Source organism: Rhinolophus hipposideros (assembly GCF_964194185.1).
Source record: "Rhinolophus hipposideros genome assembly, chromosome: 23".
Classification (NCBI taxonomy): Eukaryota; Metazoa; Chordata; class Mammalia; order Chiroptera; family Rhinolophidae; genus Rhinolophus; species Rhinolophus hipposideros.
In genome coordinates this window covers 5,258,159-5,283,479 of record NC_138069.1, presented here as the reverse complement: position 1 = coordinate 5,283,479, position 25,321 = coordinate 5,258,159, and the positions used below count along the sequence as shown (strand labels likewise).

General features: G+C 36.7%; 1 protein-coding gene across 3 annotated transcripts in view; it reads right to left on the bottom strand.

The window, feature by feature from the left end:
• The window catches only part of CLK4 (CDC like kinase 4), a 52,987-nt gene extending 27,676 nt beyond the window's left edge, over positions 1 to 25,311 (bottom strand). Inside the window, exon 1 of one of the 3 annotated variants that reach the window (XM_081035969.1) lies at positions 25,112 to 25,311. The gene's annotated coding sequence lies outside the window, so the exon portion shown is untranslated. The remainder of the gene's footprint in view (positions 1 to 25,111) is intronic. The other 2 variants (XM_081035971.1, XM_081035976.1) reach the window with 2 other exon arrangements.
• Between the last annotated feature and the right edge of the window lie 10 nt (positions 25,312 to 25,321).

The following is a 25,321-nucleotide window of genomic DNA, read 5'->3' as shown; positions in this document are numbered from 1 at the left end:
CACCAATCTGCATTCCCACCATCAGTGTATGAGGATTCCTTTTTTTCCACAGCCTCTCCAACACTTGTTATTATTTGTTTTGTTGATGAGAGCCGGTGTGAGGTGACATCTCATTGTGGTTTTTATTTGCGTTTCTCTGATGATTAGTGATGTTGAGCATCTTTTCATATGTCTATTGGCCATCTGTATGTCCTCTTTGGAGAAATGTCTATTCAGGTCCTACATCCATTTTTTAATTGGATTGTTTGTCTTTTTGTTGTTGAGTTGTAGGAGTTCCTTATATATTTTGGGTATTATCCCCTTCTGAGAAGCATAGCTTACAAATATCTTCTCCCATTAGGTTGGTTGCCTCTTTGTTTTGTTGATGGTTTCTTTTGCTGTGCAGAAGCTTATTCGTTTGAAATAGTCCCATTCATTTATTTTAGCTTTTAATTCCCTGGACTTTGAAGTCAAATTCATAAAATCCTCTTTGAAGGATTAGTAAGTTTTAGTATCCATGTTTTTTTCTTTGCAGTTTATTGTTTCAGGTCTTATGTTTAGGCCTTTGATCCATTTTGAGTTAATTTTGGTACATGGTAACAGATAGCAGTCTAGTTTCATTCTTTTGCACGTGGTGTTGCAATTTTCCCAGCACCATTTATTGAAGAGTTTCTTTTCTCGATTGTGTGTTTTTGGCTCCTTTGTCAAAAATTATCTGTCCATATTTATGTGGGTTTATTTCTGGATTTTCAATCCTACTCCATTGGTCTGTGGGTCCTTTTTTCTTAGGATTGCTTTGGCTATTTGGGGTCTTTTGTGGTTCTGTACAAACCTGATGATGTTTTGTTCTATTTCTCTAAAAAATGCCATTGGGATTTTTATGGGGATTGCATTAAATTTGTATATTGCTTTGGGAAATATGGCCATTTAAACTACAGGTAACCTCCTAATAACACGGTTGTTAGGTTCCTAAAAAATGCTATTATACAAATCTGTGTTATACGAAACAAAGAACTAGTACAAAAAAGGGGGTTAGGTTCCAAAATTTTTTTAAAAACATACTATTATATTTTTATAATTAAGAAAATATCTTTATTAAAGCAATTTTCACCAATGTATAACATATTAATATGTAATAAATAATGTTTTCTACATCATCATTACTAAGCACCTTTACCTGAGGGTGTTTTCTTTTTAAGTTCATCCTTTGAACTTAATACTCCACGCACAAAATGGATTTAAAATTCTAATAAATTTTAAAATTCTGCAGTCAAATCTGATATGACATCCACGCTCGAAAAAAAATTTTCAAATGAGATATCTTTTGCTCTTAAAAGTTCTTATTACGCTCCGTGTTGTTCAGGAATTTCTCTAATTCTCAAACTATGTTAGAGTGAAACTGTGTTCTAGGATGCCGTGTTGCATGAGGGCTTTCCCCAATTCTCGAACCATGTTAGAGCGAAACCATGTTGTAGAAGTGTCGTGTTATATGGGGGGGGGGGAAGAAGGGAAGGGGGACCTGTATGTTCATTCTTCCAATCCATGAACATGGAATGTCTTTCCATTTCTTTGTGTTTTCTTAAATTTCTTTTAAAAATGTCTTATACTTTTGGTGTATAAGTCTTTCACATCCTTGGTCAAGTTTATTCCTAGGTATTTTATTCTTTTTGTTGCAATTGCAAAAGAAATTGTTTTTTAACTTCCTTTTCTGAGATTTCATCGTTAGTATATAGGAATGCAATGGACTTCTGTACATTTGTTTTGTAGCTGGCAACTTTACTGTATTCATTTATTGCTTCTAATAGCTTTTTGGCAGGGTCTTTAGGGTTTTCTATATATAGAAACGTGTCATCTGCAAAAGTGACAATCTAACTTCTTCATTCCCAAATAGGATGCCTTTTATTTCTTTCTCTTGCCTGATTGCTCTGGCTAGGACTTTTAATACTATGTTAAATAGCAGTAGTGATAGGGAACAACCTTGTCTTGTTCCTGAACATAGAGCGAAGGGCTTCAGTTTTTCAGAGTTAATTATGATATTAGCTGAGGGTTTGTCACATATGGCCATTATTATGTTAAGGTATTTGCCTTCTATACCCATTTTATTAAGTGTTTTAATCATAAATGGGTGTTGTAGCTTGTCAAATGCTGTTTCTGCATCTATTGATATAATCATATGATTTTTGTATTTTATTTCGTTTATATGGTGTATCAAATTGATCGATTTGCATATGTTGAACCATCCTTGTGCCCTTGGGATGTACTCCACATGACTGTGATGTAGAATCTTTTTAATGCATTATTGTATTCTACTTACTAGAATTTTATTTGGGATTTTTGCATCTGTATTCATCAGAAACATTGGTCTGTAATTTTCTTTTTGTGTGTTAGCCTTAGCAGGTTTTGATATCAGGGTAATGTTGGCCTCATAAAATTAGTTAGGGAGTATTGCCTCTCCTCTAACTTTTTGGAAGAGTTTGAAGAAGACAGGTGTTAGATCCTCTTTGAATGTTTGGTAGACTTCACTAGTGAAGCTATCTGGTCCTGGACTTTTGCTTTTGGGAAGGTTTTGGATGACTGAATCAATTTCCTTACTGTTGATCAGTCTAGTTAGATTTTCCAGTTCTTCGTGATTCAGTCCAAAAAGGCTATATATTTCTAAGAACTTGTCCATTTCTTCTAATTGAATTTGGTGGCATATAGTCCTTCATAGTATTCTTGGATGATCCTTTGTATTTCAGTGGCATCTGTGGTAACTTCTCCTTTTTTATTTCTGATTTTGTTTATTTTTGTCGTTTCTCTTTTTATCTTTGTGAGTATAGCCAAGGGTTTGTCAATTTTATTAATCTTTTCAAAGAACCAGCTCTCTGTTGCATTGATTTTTTTTCATTGTCTTCTTGTTCTCCATTTCATTAGTTCTGCTCTGATTTTTATTATTTCCTTCCTTCTGCTGACTAAGAGTTTCATTTGTTCTTTTTCTAGTTCTTTAAGGTGTAATGTGAGGTTGTTTATCTGGGATTTTTCTTCTTTCTCAAAATAGACCTGTAATGATATAAACTTCTCTCTTATTACTGCTTTCGCTGTCTCTCAATAATTTTGATAGGATGTATTTTCATTCTCATTTGTTTCAATGTATCTTTTGATCTCTTGTTTCTTCTTTGACCCAGTCATTCTTTAAAAGCATGTTGTTTAAGCTCCACATATTTGTGGTTTTTCCTGCTTTCTTTTTGCAGTTGATATCCAACTTCAAAGCCTTGTAATCAGAGAATATGCTTGGTATGATTTCAATCTTCTTAAATTTGCTGAGGCTGGTTTTATGTCCCAACATATGGTCTACCCTTCAGAAAATTCCATGTACACTAGAAAAGAATGTATACTCTGATGTTCTAGGATAAAGTCCTCTATAAATGTCAATTATGTCCATATCATTTAATGTGTCATTTATGGCAGCTATTTCATTATTTATTTTCTTTTTGGATGATGTATCCATAGCAGTCAATGATGTATTTAGGTCCCCTACTATAATTGTCTTTGGTCAATTTCTCACTTTAGTTCTGTTAGTAGTTGCTTTGTACATTTAAGTGCTCCCTGATTGGGGGCATAAATGTTGATGACTGTTATGTCTTCTTGTTGTATAGTCCCCTTTATTATTATGAAATGTCCATCTTTGTCTCTTGTTAGCTTTTTTATCTTGAAGTCGGTTTCATCTGATACAAGTATGGATAACCTGATTTTCTCTGAATGCCATTTGCTTGGAGTATCAATTTCCACCCTTTCACTTTGAGTCTATATTTGTCCTTGTAGCTGAGATGCATCTCATGGACGCAGAATATGGTTGGGTTTAGTTTTTTGATCCAGTCTGCAACTCTGTGCCTTTTTATTGGTGAGTTCAGTCCATTTACATACTGATATATGAGGATTTCTTATCATTCTATCTTTTGTTTTCTCGTGGCTTGGTGTCTCCATTGTTTCTTTGCCTTTTTGTTGGTGTCTGATATTTCAGTGTGGTGGTATTCTATGATTTTTCCATCTGTTTCTGCTTTTTAAATGTTATATATTTCAGTTCTGGATAATTTTTTGAGTGGTTACTAGCTATTAAGTTTATATAAAAGAAAGTTTCATATTTACAGTAGTCCTTTTCCTTCAGCATGCGTTCCATTCTCTTTTGGTGATTCAGACCTTTACTCTCTGCCTTTATGTTTTTGTTGTCACAAATTATCCCTACTTATGCTGTGAGTTGATTTCTGTGTTGCAGTAGCCAGTTGTCTTCCAACCCTCCCTTTTTTTCTTCTTTACCATGTACGTTATGTTTAAGTGTATAGTCCTATTTTGTGTAGGGGGTTGCCATTTCCTGCTTCTGTCTGTTTGTAATACTACTCATAGTTTTATATTCTTTTAATTTTTTGTTTCAGGTTGAATAGTGTCCTTCAGTATTTCTTGTAATGCAGGTTATGTGTTAGAAAATTACCTCAGATCCTGTATGTCTGGAAAGGTCTTTAATCCTCCATCATATCTAAAAGATATCTTTGCTGGGTATATTTTTCTTGGCTCATAATTTCTCTCTTTCATAGTTTGAATCTTTGATTCCACTCTCTCCTGGCTTGTAGAGATTCTGAAAAATCTGATGATAATGTAATGAGCTTTCCTTACCATCTTCTTTTCCCTGGCTGCCTTGAGGATTCTTTCTTTATCATTAATTTTTGACAGCTTCAATACAATGTGCTTTGGAGAAAGCCTGTTGGGATTGAGGTAATTAGGTGTTCGATTTGCTTCTTGGATTCAAGGACCTAGTTCTTTCCACAAGTTTGGGAAGTTCTCATCACCTATTTGTTTGAATATACTCTCTGTTCCCTTCTCCCTTTCTTCTGCTTTTGGTATACCCATTATTTTTATGTTGCTCTTTCTGAGGGAGTCAGAAAGTTCTTGTAGAGTTCTTCCATTTCTTCTAACTCTCAAGTCTCTCTCTTCTTACATCTGTGTCCCTTCCAGATTTCTATCTTCAATGTCACTGATTATTTCCTGCATCTGGTCAGCTCTATTACTCAAGCTGGCTATTTCATTCTTCCTTTCTTTTATTGAGTTCTTACTCTCCAGAATTTCCACTTGGTTCTTTTTAAAAATTTCAATGTATTTGGTAAAGTGTTCATTTTGTTCTTTGATATTGTTTCTGAGTTCATTAAAAAGGCCTGTCTGTGTTTCCTTGCATCTCGTTGAGTTTTTTCAGAACTGCAATCTTGAATTCTCTGTCATTTAAGTCACAAATTTTCATGTCTTTGAGTTCATTTTCTGGAGACTTTTCATTTTCTTTCTGAGCTGCCTTGTTACCTTGGTTATTCATGGCAATTAATGAATTATTATTTCTCTTCCTGGGCATCTACAGGAGTTGGTTCTGCAGAAGGTTGGTATGAAGAGGTCTTTATTTTCTCTCCCACTGCAGCCTTTTATTTTCTCTCACACTGTGGTCTTACATTTTCTCTTGCACTGTTCCAGCTTCTCACGTGATGGGGGTTTCTCTGGAAGGTGGGCTTCTCCTATGTGAGCAGGTTGCCTGGGTCTCAGGGTACTGCCTCCGTGGGGGTAGGGATGTGGCAGGCAATAAAGTTTTGAGCTTCTGTAGTCCTAGTGCTCCCTCTGCAGCCTAATGCAGAGCCTTTGTGTCTCAGTGGCTCTGGTAGCCCCTGTAGCGATCTGCTCAGAAAGGTGGGGGCAGGGTGGGCTGTGAGAGGTGGCTCTGAACAATTGTGACTACCAGCCCATAGTTGTCTTGTCCTTACAGTTTTTTCCCTTTTACCATACAGTTTTTTCCCTTTTACCAGAATTATTTACGTTGTGAGTCTATAGCTGTGGGGCTGCAGTTCTCAGGATTGCAGATATTCTGTTCTTTTAATCTGTCATTGCTACTGTTTCTTCTGGTGCTTGCTTCTAACATGGGGGGGGGGCTAGCGCTGGGGGTTGGTGGAGGTGGCCAGGCTCCATGTCTTTGTTCTCTGTTTTCTACATGGCAGTGAGGACTTAAACCACCATTTTCACCCTTCTGTACTCAGTCTTTGCTCCGAGGTCTCTGCTGCGAGCACTGAGTTCAGCCGCATTATACGCTGATCCCTCAGGCAGGACTGTGGACCATAGTGGGTGCCTTCTCAGTCCAAATTCTTCCCTCTCCCGTGACTACGGTAAGCTCCGGACTTCAGCAAGCTCCAGTCTGTGTCCTGTGGCCTGCAGCTTGCGTCTCTGCATTTCCTTCTTCCCTCCTGCCCACCTTTAGGTGATTTGATTTGCATGTCTCTTAGATGTGCCTGTGTGCCATGTAGGGAATTCTTTGTGGAATTATAGCTGTTCAATTTGTTGTAACTTCCAGGGGAGATTTCAAGAAACACTTCTCACACCGTTATTGCTGTGACATAATGGTTCCCTCTTAATTTCAAACCCATAAAAGAATCTATAAAACTGTTGCTCTGTGGAGCATTTGAGATCTTATTGCCCAGCATATGTCATCAGTTTGGCTCAAATAAATAAACTTTCATAAAAATTCTCTACAGGCTTGGATGCTTCTTATGTTGACAAAATCTTGAGACACACTAAAATAAAAATGCAACACACCAAAACCTATGGGCTACAGCACCAGCAGTACTAAGAAGAAAGTTTATAGAGATAAATGCCTACATTATGAAAACAAAGCTCTCAAATAAGCAACTTAACTTTCCATCTCAAGGAACTAGATCAAAAAGAACATACTAAGCCCAAAGGTAGCAAAAGGAAGGAGATAATAGTCTAGAGCAAAAATAAATGAAATAGAGAACAGGAAAACCAAACAAAAATCAATGAATCTAAGAGTGGTTTAAAAAAAAAATAACAAAGTTGACAAATCTTTAGCTAGACTGAGAGGAAGGAAAGAATACTTAAATAAAATTAGAAATGAAAGAGGAAACATTACAATTGATGTCAGAGATATAGAAAGGATCAAAGAGACTACTGTGCACAATTATATGCCAACAAATTCAATAACCTAGAAAAAATGTATACATTTCTAAAAACATACAAACTAGAGTGATTCATGAATTCTGCATCCTAAAGCTATAGAAAATCTGAACGGAGGAGTAAGGAGATTAAAACGGGTATCAAAAACCTCTTAAGAAAGAAAAGCCCAGGGTCAAGTGGATTCACTGGTGAATTCTACTAAACATTTAAATAATTAATACCTATCCTTCTCAAACTCTTCCAAAACCTAAAGAGAAGGGAACACTTACAAACTCATTTTATGAGGCCAGCATTATCCTGATACCCAAACCTGACAAAGACAGTACAAAAAAAGAAACTTAAAGGCCAATAACCCTGATGAAACTAGATGCAAAAATCTATTGAACAGGACATAATTCAACAGGACATAAAAAAGAATATATACCATGACCAACTGAGACTTATTCCTGGGATTCAAGAATAATTCAACCCAGGAAAATCAATCATTGTGGTATATGTTAACAGAAAAAAAGGTGAAAATTACATGATCATTTCAATAGATGCAGAAAAATCATTTGACAAAATTCAACATCCGTTCAAGAAAAAAAAATTCAACATACTAAGAAAAGAAGGAAATTACCTCAAGATAATAATGACCATATATGAAAAACCTACAGGTATCATACTTAACAGTGACAAACTGGAAGATTTTCCTATACAATTAGGAACAAGGCAAGGATGCCCAGTCTCGACACTGTTATTCAACATAGTATTGGAAATCCTTGCCAGAGCAATTAGGAAAGAAAAAGAAATGAAAGGCATCCAGATTGGAAAGAAGGAAGTAAAGAGATCTCTGTTTGCAGATGCCTTGATCTTATACATAGAATTGTAAATACTCCACAAAAAACTCTTAGAACTAATAAATGCATTGAAGAAAATTGCACAAAACAAAACAAACATACAAAAATCAGTTGGATTTCCATACACTAACTACAGTCCTCTGGGAGAAAAAAATTTTTTTCATTTAACATAGCAGCAATGCCCAAGAATAACCAAGATAACAATGGAATTCAGAAAGAAAATTAAAGATCTCCAGAAAATAAACTTAAAGACATGAAAGAATGTGATTTAAATGACAGAGAATTCAAGATTGCAGTGTTGAAAATACTCAATGAGATACAAAAAACTCAGACAGGCAATTCAATGAACTCAGAAACAAATCAATGAATAAAAGGAGTACTTCACCAAAGAGACTGAAACTATTAAAAGGAACCAAACAGAAATTCTGGAGATGAAGAACTTAATAGAAGAGATGAAGAACAAATGAGAGAGCTTAAAAAATAGAGCAGAACAGATGGAGAAAAGAATTAGTGACATACAAGGTAGAAATCTAGAAATGACTCAGGAAGAAAAAGAGAGAGTCGAGAGTAAAAAGAAAAATTGAAAGAACTCTACAAGAACTATCTGACTCCACTAGAAAGAGCAATACAAAAATAATTAGTATACCAGAAGAAGAATGGGAGAAGGGAATAGAGAGCCTATCCAAACAAAGACTCAATAAGAACTTCCCCAACCTGTGGAAAGAACTTGATCCTCAAATCCCAAAGACTAAGAGAACACATAATTATCTCAACCAAAAAGACTTTCTCCAAGGCAAGTTATATCAAAACTGTCAAAAATTAGTGACAAAAAAATAATTCTCAAAAACCACAATGAGATATCACCTTACACTGATTAGAATGGCTATCATCAACAAGACAAATAGTAACAAGTGTTGGAGAAAAAGGAAACCCACATGCACTGTTGGTGAGAATGAAGACTGGTGCAGCTGCTATGGAAGGCAGTGTGGAGGTTCCTCAAAAAAATTACAAATAAGTGACGTCATAAGAATGGCGGCAGCAGGGCGCACTTTTTGAGTTCTCCTCCGGATCTTATCACAAATGGGATATATAACCCATCAAATGACTCTCTGCTCATCACGCAGAACAGCTAAGTGACTCGTGCAAGGATTACTCACAGGTGGGCAAATTGGACTAGCAGGGGAAGAGGGAAGGGAGTGGAGTGGAGATGTGGCCCACATCTGCGGCTGTGGGGATGCGGACCACATCTGCGGCGGTGGAAATGAGGCCAGCATCTGCAGCTGCAGACATGCAGGGGATCCCAGGACAGAACAGAGAACACAAAAGCCAGGAGGTGAGCTCTTTCCCTGCATCCCACAGCTGATCTCTCCCGCCGAGGGGGCAGCAGATCCAGCATTTGAGGTAATAACCTCAGCTGGGTCGTCCAGTTGGACCCTAAGCCAGACAAAGGACACGAACTCCATACCTGGGACCCTCCCCCCTCTTCCAATCCTACCCCCGTCCTTCCAGAGACTTAAACTGGACCCTGAACTGAGGAGTAGTGTCAGATTACAGAGGAGCCTTAGTGCTCAGGCTCTGGGAAGACTGGTGTGCAGCTCTGACCCAGAGAAGAGGCTGGGAAGAGTGTGATTTTGGCTGGGCTAGGAGAGAAGAGACTCCTCTACCCCCAGCCACCACCTTTTCTGCCTGCGGGAAGAGTGTGACACGGCTGGGTTGGGAGAGAGAAGACCCCTCCATCGCCAGCCCCCACCCTTTCTGGCCTGCCTAGGGTGGGGCAATTACAACTGTGGAGGCACTCCCAGGGATCAGCAGTAAGTGGCAGATGCAGCTCTGGGCTTTCAGCAGCTCAGAAATCTCCCACCTGCCACACACACACACACACACACACACACACACGGAAGAAGTGCCCTAAGACTCAGGAGAACTGGACACAGGGCTGGTGGTGCTACTCTCAATGTGCATATGTGCAGGCAAGGGCAAAAACTGCACTGACTTTGTTAAAACTACCATCCAGACCCCTCAGCCCCATGCATCTAAAACTGCAGTCCCAAAGTGACTCTGGGCACCAGGTGACAGGCTCTGCCTGCACAATATGCAGGGGACTCTTTGGTACAGCAGAGGACAACCTGAAGATTACTTGGTGGGATTAAACCAAGACTGGCGCTGCTTTTTGTTTTGTTTTGTCTTTATATCTTTGATATCTTTGCCTGTGTTGAGTGGGGGTTGTCGATTGTTTTTACATGTGAATGTATTTGATTTTTTCTTTGTTGTTGTTGTTTTGCTTGGTGATTTGCTTTGTTCTGAAATTGCTCTACCAGGGCCCAGCTTAAGAGGCACAAGACTCAACATATCCAGATGCCAACTCCAGACCAAACCAGAGTACTACTGGGTTTGACCTACAAGTCACACACCCAGAGGGAATTCTCTGCAGGCACAAGTGCCCATAAAGGCCAAACCACATTTAAGTGGTCAACCCTCACGTAGCAGAACACCCTGCGGTGGGCAGAGCAAAGTCTCACAACTAGTCACCCTAGGAGTTAACCCCACCTACTCACAAGAAAAAGCAATGAAAGATCTTCTTTAACAGGACAATATACACAAGAGTCACCTTTGGAGCACACGCAGAGGAAAAGAACGAAGTAGTGCAAATCAAATATAAAAGACACATACTACATAAGATAACCCAGAGAGAACTAAGAACTCTAGGGGATCTACCTAATACATCAAAGCAAACACAGAGAGTCAGCCAGAATGAGGAAACAAAGAAACATGTCCCAAATAAAAGAACAGAAGAAACCTCCAGAAGTGGAACCAAATGAAACAGAGGTAACCAACCTATCAGTGACAGTTCAGAACACTGGTGATAAGAATGTTTAAGGAGCTTAGAGACGACATAAAGAAGGATGTAGAAATCATAACGAACAACCAGTTAGAACTAAAGAACACAATTACTGAAATAAAGAACTCACTTGAAGGAATTAACAGCAGGTTAGATAAAGCAGAGGATTGAATCAGCGACTTAGAAGATAAGTGAGTAGAGATAACCCAAACAGAACAACAGAAAGAAAAAAGAATAAAAACCAATGAAGATGGTATAAGAGACCTCTGGGATAACATCAAGCACAACAACATGCGCATCATAGGAATACCAGAAGGTGAAGAGAGGAAACAAGGGATTGAGAACATATTTGAAGTAATAATGTCCGAAAACTTCCCTACCCTGATGAAGGAAACCAACATACAAGCCCAGGAAGTGCAGAGAGTTCCAACCAGGATAAACCCAAACAGGTCCACACCAAGACACATTATAATTAAAACTGCAAAGCTTAAAGACAAAGAGAATCCTAAAAGCAGCAAGAGAAAGACAGAGGGTTACATACAAGGGAACTCCCATAAGGCTATCAAATAACTTTTCTACAGAAACATTGAAGGCCAGAAGGGAGTGGCAGGAGATACTCAAAGTGATGGAAAACACAGGCCTACAACCTACATTGCTTTATCCAGTAAGGCTATCATTTAAAGTTGAAGGAGAGAGAAAGAGCTTCCCAGAAACTAATTAGCTGAAGGAATTTATTACCACCAAGCCAGCACTGCAAAAAATACTAAAAGGACTTCTGTAAATAAAAGAAAGATGAAAATAATCTAACTACAAATATAAATATGGCAATAACTATGTACCTATCAATAATCACTTTAAATGTAAATGGATTAAATGCTCCAATCAAGAGACATAGGGTGGCTGAGTGGATAAGAAAGCAAGACCCTTGTATATGCTATATACAAGAGACTCACCTCAGATCAAAAGACACGCATAGGCTGAAATTGAAGGGTTGGAGTAAGATATTTCATGCAAATGGAAATAAGAAAAAAGCTGGAGTTGCAATACTTATATCTGACAAAATAGACTTTAATATGAAGAACATATTAAAAGACAAAGATGGGCACCATATAATAATAAAGGGATCGATCCGACAAGAGGACATAACCCTAGTAAACATCTATGCACCCAACATAGGAGCACCTAAATATATAAAACAGAGATTGACTGACATAAAGACAGAGATCAACAGTAACACTATCATAGTAGGGGACTTCAACACATCTCTGACAATAAGGGACAGGTCTTCCAGACGAAAAATCAATATGGAAACAACAGCCTTAAATGATACATTGGACCACTTGGATTTCATCCATATTTTCAGAGCATTTCACCCCAGTGCTGCAAAATACACGTTCTTCTCAAGTGCACATGGAACATTTTCCAAGATAGACCATATGTTAGGCCACAAAACAAGTCTCTTTATAAATTTAAGAAAATTGAAATCATACCAATTGTTTTCTCTGACCACAGTGCTATAAAATTAGAAATGAACTACAGGAAAAAAAACTGGAAGACACACCAATTCATGGAGGCTGAATGACACGCTACTAAATAATGAATGGGTCAAGCAGGAGATCAAGGAAGAAATCAAAAGATATCTCAAGACAAACGAAAATTAAAACAAGATGACCCAAAATCTATGGGATGCCACGAAAGCCGTCCTAAAAGGGAAATTCATAGCATTGCAGGCCTACCTAATGAAAGAAGAAACATCACTAATCAAAAGTTTATCTTCACACTTAAGGGATCTGGAAAAAAAAACCACAGCGAAATAAGCCCAAAGGGAGCACAAGGAAGGAGATAATAAAGATCAGAGCAGAAATAAATGACATAGAAACCAGAAAAGCAATACAAAAGATTAATGAATCCAAGAGTTGGTTCTTAGAGAAGATAAACAAAATTGATAAACCTTTAGCCAGACTCATCAAAAAAAAAGAGAGGACCCAAATTAATAAAATCAGAAACGAAAGAGAAGTGAGAACAGACATCGCAGAAATACCAAAAATTTTAAGAAATTATTATGAGCAGCTATATGCCAACAAATTTAACAATCTGGAAGAAATGGACAATTTTCTAGAGGCGTACAACCTTCCACGGCTAGCTCAAGAAGAAACAGAAAACCTCAATAGACTGATTACCACCAGGGAAGTTGAATCAGTAATCAACAATCTCCCAAAAAACAAAAGCCCTGGACCAGATGGCTTTACAGGTGAATTTTACAAAACGTTCAAAAAAGAATTATCACCTATTCTCTGCAAGCTCTTCCAAAAAATCCAGAAGGAGGGAAGACTCCCAAACATTTTTTATGAAGCCACTATCACCCTGATCCCAAAATCAGACAAAGACACCACAGAAAAGAAAACTGCAGGCCGGTATCGCTAATGAATATAGATGCAAAAATCCTCAACAAAATATTAACAAACACAATTCAGCAATACATTAAAAGGATCATACACCATGATCAAGTGGGATTCATACCTGGTATGCAAGGGTGGTTCAACATCCACAAAACAATTAATGTGATACACCACATTAACAAAATGAAAAATAAAAATCACATGATCATATCAATAGATGCAGAAAAAGCATTTGATAAAATCCAGCAGCCATTTATGATAAAAACCCTTAAGAAAGTGGGAATAGAGGGATCATATCTCAACATAATAAAGGCCATATATGATAAACCCACAGCTAACATCATACTCAATGGGGAAAAAGTAAAACAATTCCCCCTAAGATCAGGAACAAGGCAAGGTTGCCCACTATCTCCATTTCTATTCAACATAGTGCTGGAAGTACAAGCCACAGCAATCAGACAAGAAAAAGAAATAAAAGGCATCCAAATTGGTAAGGAGGAAGTAAAATTCTCATTATGTGAGGAAGTAAAATTCTCATTATATGCACGATGTGATACTATAGAGAACCCTAAAGACTCCACCAAGAAACTATTAGAGCTGATAGATGAATTTAGTAAAGTAGCAGGATACAAAATTAATATTCAGAAATCAGTTGCATTTGTATATACCAATAATAAAACATCAGAAGGAGAAATTAAAAAAGCAATCCCATTTACAATTGCTCCACAGACTATAAAATTCCTGGGAATAAATTTAACCAAAGAAGTAAAAGATCTGTACTCAGAAAATTATAAGACACTGAAGAAAGAAATAAAAGAAGATATAAATAGATGGAAACACATACCATGTTCATGGATAGGAAGAATATAGTTAAAATGTCCATACTGCCTAAAGCAATATACATATTCAACGCAATTCCTATCAAACTAGCAGCGACGTTTTTCACAGAAATAGAACATATAATCCTAAAATTTATATGGGACCATAAAAGACCCCGGATAGCCTCAGCAATCTTGAGAAATAAGAACAAAATGGAGGTATAACAATAGCTGACATCAAATTATACTACAAGGCTACAGTAATCAAAACAGCATGGTACTGGCACAAAAACAGACACATACATCAATGGAACAGAATAGAGAGTCCAGAAATAAATCCAGGCCTATATGGCCATTTAATCTACGACAATGGAAACAAGAATGTACGGTGAGGTAAAAAGTCTATTCAATATGTGGTGCTGGGAAACCTGGACAGACACATGCAAAAAAATGAAGCTGGACCACCTCCTTACACCATATACAAAAATAAATTCAAAATGGCTTAAAGACTTATATGTAGATCTGAAACCATAAAATACTCAGAAGAAAATATAGGAAGAAACTTCACAGACATTACCCGGAGTAAGATTTTTACTGATATATCCCTTCGCGCGAGGGAAGTAAGAGAAAAAATAAACATGTGGGATTACATCAAACTAAAAAGTTTTTTTCACAGCAAAGGAAACCATCAATAAAACAAAAAGGGATCCTACTGAATGGGAAAAGATATTTGCCAATGATATATCTGATAAGGGGTTAATATCACAAATCTATATAAAACTCACTCAACTCCAAAAAAACAAACAACCCAATTAAAAAATGGGCAGAGGAGATGAAGAGACATTTTTCTAAAAAGGACATACAGATGGCAAACAGATATATGAATAAATGCTCAACCTCACTAACCATCAGAAAAACGCAAATAAAAACCACAATGAGATACCACCTCATCCCAGTCAAAATGGCTATCATCAATAAATCAACAAACAACAAGTGCTGACTTGGATGTGGAGAAAAGGGAACGCTTGTGCACTGTTCGTGGGATTGCAGATTGGTGCAGCCACTATGGAAAACAGTATGGAGGTATCTCAAAAATCTGAAAATGGAACCTTATGATCCAGCAATTCCACTCCTAGGTATCTATCAGGAGAAATCCAAAACTCCAATTCAAAAATTTTTATGCACTCCTATGTTTATTGCAGCAGTATACACAATAGCCAAGACATGGAAACAACCGAAATGCCCATCGGTAGATGACTGGATTAAGAAACTGTGGTACATTTATACAATGGAGTATTACACAGCCATAAAGAAGAAAGAAATCTTACCATTTGCAGCAACATGGATGGACCTAGAGAACATTATGTTAAGTGAAATAAGTCAGACAGAGAAAGACAAGTACCATATGATCTCACTTATATGTGGAATCTAAAGAAAAGAATAAGTGAATGAACTAATCAGAAACAGTTTTGGAGACAAAGAGGAAAAACTGAGGGTTGCTGATGGGCGGGAGGATGGGGATAAGAGGGAAGGTGAGGGGATTAGAAAACAGTCAGTAACCTCAAGATGGCCACGGGGTTTTGAAAACTAATTTGGGGAACGTAATCAATAATGTTGTAAAGATTTTGTAGGGTATCTGATGGACACGTGTCCCATTTGGGAGACCACCTCAGGGATGATGTAGATGCATGATCACTACACTGTACACCTGAAGCTGAACAATAATGAATGCCCACATATATATGTATATATATATATATATATATATATGTATATATATATATATGTATATATATATATATATATGTATATACTTACAAGAAGCAGAGTACAGCATTAGGAATAGAGACAGTGGAAAAGTAATGGCTCTGTGTGATGTCAGAGGGATAGTGGATAGGGGAAGGGGGTTCACACAGTGTGAGGGATATAAATGATAAACGTCTAAGTATTACTTTGTCTTGTGCAACTGAAACTAATAAAAAAATAAAACAAAATAAAATAAAAAGAATATAGGGTTGACTTATCATGGGACCTGGATCTAGCCCTATTTTGGCCTCAAAATAGAAGTGCTACCTTAGGGAAAAAATGACTTGTCTATAAGTTTCTTTAACTGTCAGAAATGTGAACACCAAAAAAAAAAGGATTTGAAAATTTAAAAACTAACATAAATAAAGATGTTTATGTGAATAATTAAAAAAATATATGAATAGAATTACCATATGACCCAGCAATCCCTCTCCTGGGTATCCACCCAAAAAAATCTGAAAACATTTATCCATAAAAACAAGTGTGCTCCAATGTTCATTGCAGCTTTATTTATGGCGGCCAAGACATGGAAACAACCAAAATGTCCTTCAATAGATGAATGGATAAAGAAGCTGTGGTATATATACACAATGGAATATTATTCGGCAGTAAGAAAAGATGAAATAGGACCATTTGTGACAACATGGATGGACCTTGAGGTTATAATGCTAAGTGTAATAAACCAGACAGAAAAATTAGAGAACCATATGATTTACTGATATGTGGTGTATAAACCAAAAACAACAAAAGAACAAGGCAAGCAAATGAGAAACAAAAACTCATAGACACAGACAATAGTTTAGTGGATACCAGAGGATAAGGGGGAAGGGAGGTGGTAGATGAGGGTAAAGGGGATCAAATATATGGTGATGGAAGGAGAACTGACTCTGGGTGGTGAACACACAATGTGATTTATAGAGGATGTAATACAGAATTGTATATATGAAATGTATGTAACTTTACTAACAATTGTCACCCCAATAAACTTAAAAAAAACCCAGGAATTCTCAAGACAACCAGAGAAAAAAAGAGGGTAATCTTAAAAAACAAAAATGAAAATCCATAAAAATATGAAAGAAAAACCATTAGATTATCTTCAGATTCTTAAGCGGAAATCCTGCAAGCTAAAAGAGAGTGAAGTCAAATATTCAAATTATTATTATTATTATTATTATTATTATTATTTTAATGATTTCAATCTTCTTAAATTTATCAAGACTTGTTTTGTAGCCTAACAATAGTCTATCTTCGAAAATGTGCCATGTGCACTTGAAAGGAATGTATATTCTGCTGCTTTGAGGTGAAATGCTCTAAAAATGCCAATTAAGTCCATCTAGTCTAGTGTGTCATTTAAGGCTGCTGTTTCTTTGTTGATTTTTCTGTCTGGAAGATCTGTCCAATGTTGCCAATGGGGTGTTAAAGTCTCCTACTATGATTGTATTACAGTCAATATCTCCCTTTATTTTGGTCAATATTTGCTTTATATATTTAGGTGCTCCTATGTTGGGTGCATAAATGTTTACAAGGGTTATATTCTCTTTTGGATTGATCTTGTTATTATGTAATGTCCCTCTTTGTTCCTTATTATAGCCTTGGTTTTAAAGTATATTTTGTCTGATATAAACAATGCTACACCAGATTTGTTTTTCATTTTCATTCACATGAAATGTATTTCTCCTTCCCTTTACTTTCAGTCTGTGTGTGTCTTTCAATCTGAAATAGGTCTCTCGTAGACAACGTATTCATGGGTCTTATTTTCTTATCTATTCAGTTACCCTATGTCTTTTGAGTGGAGCACTTAATTCATTTACATTTAAAGTGATTACTGATGTACATATATAGTTATTGTCACTTTATTCTTCATATTTATGTTCTTTTATTCCACCTTCTTCTTCTTCTTAAAAAAGTCTCTTTAACATTTCTTGTTTTACTGGTTTGGTGGTGATAAACTCCTTTAGCTTTTTCTTGTCTAGGAAGCTCTTTGTCCTTCGATTCTAAATGATAGCCTTGCTGGCTAGAGTAAGTCTTGGTTGTAGGTCCTTGTTTTTCAACACTTTGAATATTTTGTGCCAATCCCTTCTTGCCTGCGAAGTTTCTACTGAGAAATCAGTTGACAGTCTTATGGGAGCTCCCTTGTAAGTAATTAGGTGCCTTTCTCTTGCTGCTTTTAGGAGTCTCTCTTTGTCTTCAACTTTTGCCACTTTAATTATGATGTGTCCTGGGGTGGGCCTCTTTGGGTTCATCTTGTTTGGGACTCTCTGTGTTTCCTGGAGTTGTTTTGTCTATTTCCTTTGTCAGGTTAGGAAAGTTTTCAGTCATTACTTCGTCAAATAGACTTTCAATCCTTTGCTCTCTCTCTTCTCCTTCTGATACCCATATGTTGTGAATATTGTTACACTTGATGTCATCCTAGAGTTCTGTTAAACTATTCTACTTTTATTTATTTCTTTTCTTTTTTTACTGTTCTGATGGGGTGTTTTCTGCTACCTTGTCTTCCAAATTGCTGATTTGATCTTCTGCTTCATCTAAACTGCTGGTGATTCCTTCTAGTGCATTTGTCATTTCAGTTATTGTATTCTTCATTTCTGAGTGTGTGTTTTTTTAATGGTTTCTATGTCCTTTTTATGTTTGCTATCTCTTTGTTGAAGTTCTCACTAAGTTCTTTAAGCATCCTTATAACCAATGTTTTCAACTCTGTAGCTGGTTGGTTGCTTGCCTCCATTTCATTTAGTTCTTTTTCTGGAGTTTTCTCCTGTTCTTTCATTTGGGATATTTTTCTTTGTTTCCTAATTTTGGCTGCCTCTGTGTTTATTTCTATGTATTAAGTAGAGCTGGATGTCTCCCAGTCTTTGTCAAGTGGCCTTATATAGTAAGTATCCTGCAGAGCCCAGTGCTACAGTCTCTATGGTCATCTGTGCCAGGTGCTCCAGGAGTGTCCCTGGTGTGAGTTGTGTGTGCCATCCTGTTGTAGTTGAGCCTTGATTGCTGTTGGCACATAGGTAGGTGAGATTGACCCTCAGGCTAAATGGCTGTGGGGTTTGGCTATGTCCACAGCTTACAAGCTGCTGTTTTGGGGGCTTACCCCACAAAGCGGTATTCACCCCAGCAAGCTCTTATGCCAGCTGAGACCACCCTTTGGACGTGCCACTTGTGGGGCTAACTGGGTGGTGTTCTGTTGTGTTCTGAAGCTGGCCTCCAGATATTTTGGTTCTGGGGCCTCTTGCGAGGGACTCCAATGCAGGTCCAGTTCAGCCACTGCCTGTGACTGGCTTGGTACTACCTGGTAGGAGCTACAAAGTGATCCAGAGTTGGTTGCTGCCTATGCTGGACTTGGAGGTGTGTGGAAAAGACCACTCTGTGAACCGAAAACAGCTGCCACCAGTACCAGGCCTGGTGTAGCTCCGCAAAAAGCCCAGAAAACCCCAAAGCTTACTGTTGCCTGCCAGCTGCCCATGAGGCTCAGCGAGTGATAGAGTCTCATGTCGTACGCAAGTTGGGTGATGCATGGTCTCAGGGAGTCACCAGGGTGGGGCAAGTGATATTCACCAGGTTAATGTAGATTCTGCTTTGGTGCTGGTGCTGAGACTGGATCTACTCGGCAAAAGGCTCAGAGCACACCAAGGACAGCCATACCTGCCTGGGGCACACTGATTCCTGAGAGTTGTCTAAGAAAGACTGCAGCGGGGGCCAAGGCTGGCTGTTGGCCACCATAAATATTCAAATTTCTGAAAGAGAAAAATCACCTACCAAGAATAATATATCTAGCCAAGTAATCTTTTAGATATGAAAGTCAAATAAAGGCTTTTCCAGAGATACGGAAGCTGAGGAAATTTACCACCACAAGACCTGCACTACAAAAGATGCTGAAGTGTGCTCTTCTATCTGAAACAAAGAGACAAAAGGGTAAAAGACTACGGGTAAGATGACTAATAGAGACACAGAGCAGGGAATTGTGACTCTTGTTCAGAATAAAGGTATTACACTCTTAAATATAACAAAGATTCAAGGAGGAAATAATATTTTTTTAAACAAGAAGACAATAGCTACAGCAACTTGGAAATGAACTCATAGCATAAAAAGTTTTGTGGCAGCAAAAACATAAATGGGGCAGGAGAGAAAGACTGAACTTGCACAGGTGATGGAGATAAGATGCAATCAGAAGAAAAAGGATACATATGTTATGTCCTTTTTCTTCTGATTGCATCTGATATATATATATATATATATATATATATATATATATATATATATATTGCAGCTGACATATATATATGACATATATATATATATTTTAGTTTGGTGGTTTCTATATCTATCTATCTATCTACCTATCATCTATCTATCTATCTATCTATCTATCTATCTATCTATGTATCTATCTATCTATCACTTTCTTTTGCTTAAACCTAATGATAATCACACACAAAAAAAATCTAGAGATGAGCCACATAACATAGAAAAAGAGGAAACAGAGGGAAAAGAATCATAGAATACCACCAAACTAAAATAACAGACAGAAACACAAAGGGAAAAGAAACAATGGAGACACAGAGCTACTAGAAAACAAAAGATAGAATGGCTATAGAAATCCTCACATATCAATAATCACCTTAAATGTAAATGGACTGAATTCACAAATAAAAAAGGCACAGAGTAGCAGATTGGATCAAAAAACAAAACCTAACCATACGCTGCCTTCAAGGGACACATCTCAGTTGCAAGGACAAATATATACTCAAAAATGAAAGGATGGAAAACGATATTCCAAGCAAACGGCATCCAGAGAAAAGCAGGTGTATTCATACTTCTATCTGATGAAAGAGACTTCAAGATAAAAAGTAACAAGAGACAAAGATGAATATTTCATAATGATTAAAGAAACAATACATCAAGAAGACATAACACTTATTAATATACATGCTCCCAATCAGGGAGAACCAAAATATGTATATAAAGCAACAGAACTAAAGGGAAAACTGAGACAAACACAATTATTGTAGGGGATCTAAATACCCCATTGACAGCTATGGATAGATCATCCAAACATAAAATCAATAAGGAAATATCAGCCTTAGATAACACATTAGACCAGGTGGACATAATTGACATTTACAGAGCCTTTCATCTCAAAACACCACATATTATTCTCTAGTGCACAGGGAATATTATCATGGACAGATCATATGTTGAGACACAAAACTAGCCTCAAAAAATTTAAGAAGACTGAAATCATACCAAACAGATTCTCTGACCACAATGCTTTGAAACTGGAGATCAACTGCAAAAAGAAAGCAGGAAAAAAACCACAACTATGTGGAGATTAAACAACATGCTACTAAAGAATGACTGTGTCGAAGAAGAAATAAAAGGAGAGAACAAAACATACATACCATGTTTCCCCGAAAATCAGACCTAGCCGGACAATCAACTCTAATGCATCTTTTGGAGCAAAAATTAATATAAGACCTGGACCAGTAAAGTCTATAATATAATATAACATAATATAATGTAGTGTAACATAATATAATATCAGGTCTTATATTAATTTTTGCTCCAAAAGACACATTAGAGCTGATTGTCCGGCTAGGTTTTATTTTCTGGAAAACGGTAGGAACAAGTGAGAATAAAAATACAACATATCAAAACTTTTGGGATGCAACCAAAGCAGTAATAAGACGGAAGTTTATATTACTACAGGCCTATCTCAAGAAACAAACAAATTTCAAATAAACAACCTAAGATTACATATTAAAGAACTAGTAAAAGAAGAACAAATGAAGCCCAAAGTCAGCAAAAGGAAAGAAATAATAAAAATTACAGCAGAATTAAATGAAATAAAGCACAAAAAGACAATAGAAAAAATTAATGCAACAAAGAGCTGGTTCTTTGAAAAGATTAATAAAATGGACAAAACTCTCACTAGACTCACTAAGGAAAAAAGAGAAAAGACACAAATAAACAAAATCAGAAATAAAAGAGAAGTCACAACAGATACCACAAGAAAACAAAGGATCATACAAAAATACTGTGAAAGAATATATGTCACCAAATTCAATAACTTAGAAGAAATGGAAAAGTTCTTAGAAATATAGAAACTTCCTAGACTGAATCACAAAGAACTGGAATATCGAAATAGATCAACAGTAAGAAAATTGAAACTGTCATCAAAAACGTCCTCAAAGCAGAAGTCCAAGGCCAGATGGCTTCACCAGTGAATTCTACCAAACATTCAAAGATGATTTAATACCTGTCTTTTTCAAACACTTCCAAAAACGTAAAGAAGAGGCAATAAATCCTAATTTATTTTATGAGGCCAACATTACCCTGAACTAAACCTGGCAAGGACTACACAAAAAAGGAAAATTACAGACCAATATCTCTGATGAATATAGATGCAAAACATCCTAAACAAAATACTAGCAAATCAAATACAACAATACATTAGAAAGATTATACATCACAATCAAGTGGGGTTCATTCTAGGGGCACAAGGATGGTTCAACATACGCAAATCGATCAATGAGATACATCATATAAACAAAGTGTAAAATCATACGGTCATATAAATAGATGCAGAAAAAGCATTTGACGAGATACAACGTCCACTTATGATTAAAATACTTAACTACTATAAATGAGTATAGATGGACAGTACCTCAGTATAATAAAGGACATATACAACAAACCCTCAATTAATATCATACTTAATAGTGAAAAACTGAAAGTTTTTCCTCTAAAATTAGTACTACAACAAGGATGCCTCCTCTCACCACTATTATTCAACATAGTGTTGGAAGTCCTAGCCAGAGAAATCAGGCAAGAGAAAGAATTGAAAGGCATCCAAATGGGGAAATAAAACAGTCAAATTGTCACTTTTTGCAGATGACATGATTCTTTATATAGCAAACCCTAAAGACTCCACCAAAAAACTATTAGAAACAATTAAAAAATACAGTAAAGTTGCAGGATACGAAATCAATGTACAAAAATTCATTGCATGCCTATACACTAACAATGAAATTTCAGAAAAAGAAAGGAAAACAACAACTCCTTTTATGATTGCAACAATTAGAATGAAAACCTAGGAATAAATTTAACAAAGGATGTGAAGGACTTATACACTTAAAACTACAAGACATTATTAAAAGAAATTGAAGACACAAAGAAATAGAAAGATATTCCATGCTCATGGATTGGAAGAATCCACATAGTTAAAATAGCCATATTACTAAAGCAATACACTGATTTAGTGCAATCCCCATCAAAACCCCAATGGCAGTTTTTAAAGAAATAGAACCAAAAAAAATCAGATTTATGTGGAATCACAAAAGATCCCCAAATAGCCAGAGCAATCCTGGGAAAAAAGAATAAAACCAGAGGTATCACACTCCCTGACTTCAAATTATACTACAAATCGACAATAATCAAAACAGCATGGCATTGGCAGAAAAACAGACACACAGACCAATGCAACAGAATTGAGAACCCAGAAATAAACCCACATATACAGAGGGTGCCAAAAAAAAGTATACATATTTTAAGAAAGGAAAAAACTGTATTAAATTATGCTGATGGTAACCACTTTGAGCACCTCTTGTAATTGCAGAAGTCGAAGTGACTTGTATTCATCCTTCTTTATTGGTATATATTATTACAATTTTAATACAGTTTTTTCCTTTCTTAAAATGTATATACATTTTTTGGCACCCTCTGTGTATGGGCAAATAATTTTCAACAAAGGAGCCAAAAACATACAATGGAAAAAAGAAAGCCTCTTCAATAAATGGTGCTGAGAAAATTGGGGGAAAAAAGAATGAAATTAGATTTCTATCTGTCAACTAAATTTAAGGACCGTGGGTTCAGAGAGGATTTTATGGATTTGACCTCAAAGGTAAGGGAGGTAAAAGTAAAAATAAATGAATGGGACTATATCAAATTTAAGTTTCTGCACAGCAAAAGAAACCATCGACAAAATAAAGAGGGAACCAGCTGAATGGGAGAAGATATTTGCAAACAACACCTCCAGGAAGGGGCTAATATCCAAAATATATAAAGAACTCATACAACTCAACAACAAAAAAAACAAACAATACAATTTGAAAATGGGCAGAGGAATAGAACAGACACTTCTCCCAAGACATACAAATGGCCAACGGATATATGAAAAGATGCTCAACTTCACTAGCTATAAGGGAAATGCAAATCACAACCACAATTAGATAACCACCTCACACCTGTCAGAATGGCTGTTACCAACAAGACAAGTAATAACAAGTGTTGAAGAGGTTGTGGAGAAAAAGGAACCCTATACACTGCTGGTGGGAATGTAAATTGGTACAGCCACTGTGGGAAACAGTATAGAGATTCCTCCAAAAAATCAAGAATAGAATTACCATATGACCCAGCAATCCCTCTTCTGGCTATCTACCCCCAAAATCTGAAAACATTTAAGATAAATGTACCCTTATGTACACTGCAGCATTATTCATGGTGGCCAAGACATGGAAACAACTGAAGTGTCCTTTGATTAGACGATTGGATAAAGAAGATGTGGTACATATATACAATGGAGTATTACTCAACCATAAGAAAATATGAAATAATGCTATTTGCGACAACATGGATGGATCTTGGATTACGCTAAGCAAAATAAGTCAGACAGAAAAAGTCAAGAACCATATGATTTCACTCATACGTGGGATATAAAACTGAAAGCAACAAATGAACAAGACAAACAAACCAAAACTCATAGACACAGACAATAGTTTAGTGGTTACCAGAAGATAAGGGGGGAGAGGGGAGGTAGAAGAGGATAAAAGGAGTTAAATATATGGTGATGGAAGGAGAACTAACTCTGGGTGGTGAACACACAATGCAATACATAGATGATGTATTATAGAATTGTACACTTGAAACCTATATAATTTTATTAACCAATGTCATCCCAATAAAGTTAATTTATAAAAAAGCACTGAAAAGATAAAACCGAGAAAGGGCATGGACATCAGGCACATATTGTCATGAACTTCTTATGGAAATATAAATTGTAAAATCTTCCAGGAAGGCAACTAAGCAATGTGTTTGAAATTCTACCATACCTGATCTAGCAATTCAATTTCAAGTAACTTAAACTAAGAAAATAATCTTCTAGGCTATAGCTGCAAGGATATATTAATGGAGCAAAGAACTGGAATATAACAAATAATAGGGGTTTAGTTAAATATGTTTAAATAAGTTCAGTTTAGTATAGTTAAATACATTTGACCAAAAAAGTTAATTAGATGCAACGGCATGCACTGAAGCCTCCCCAAAAAGTTCTCGAGAGCAATGATCAATGATCTTTGTTTTGTTCGCGGACACATTTCCAACAGTGCTTGACACAGAACAGGTGCCAGACACTTTCGTTGAATGACTGAAGGAGAAATAGGTTTGTTCTTGGCGAGGGTCTAGTTGTCTTACCATCACTACGCAGACGCACAGCTACAAGATACAGCCCTCCTCAACCTTCCTTTCCTTCACCAGGAACCGGAAACCCAGGGTCCTGCAGCCCCCGCAGGGCAGAGCCCAGAAATGGAGTCTGGGCACGCCACAGGCTCGTCAGGGACCCCGCCTCACAGATCGGAGCGGAGAATTACACTTCCCAGAATCCTTGGGTCATCGCGTGGACTA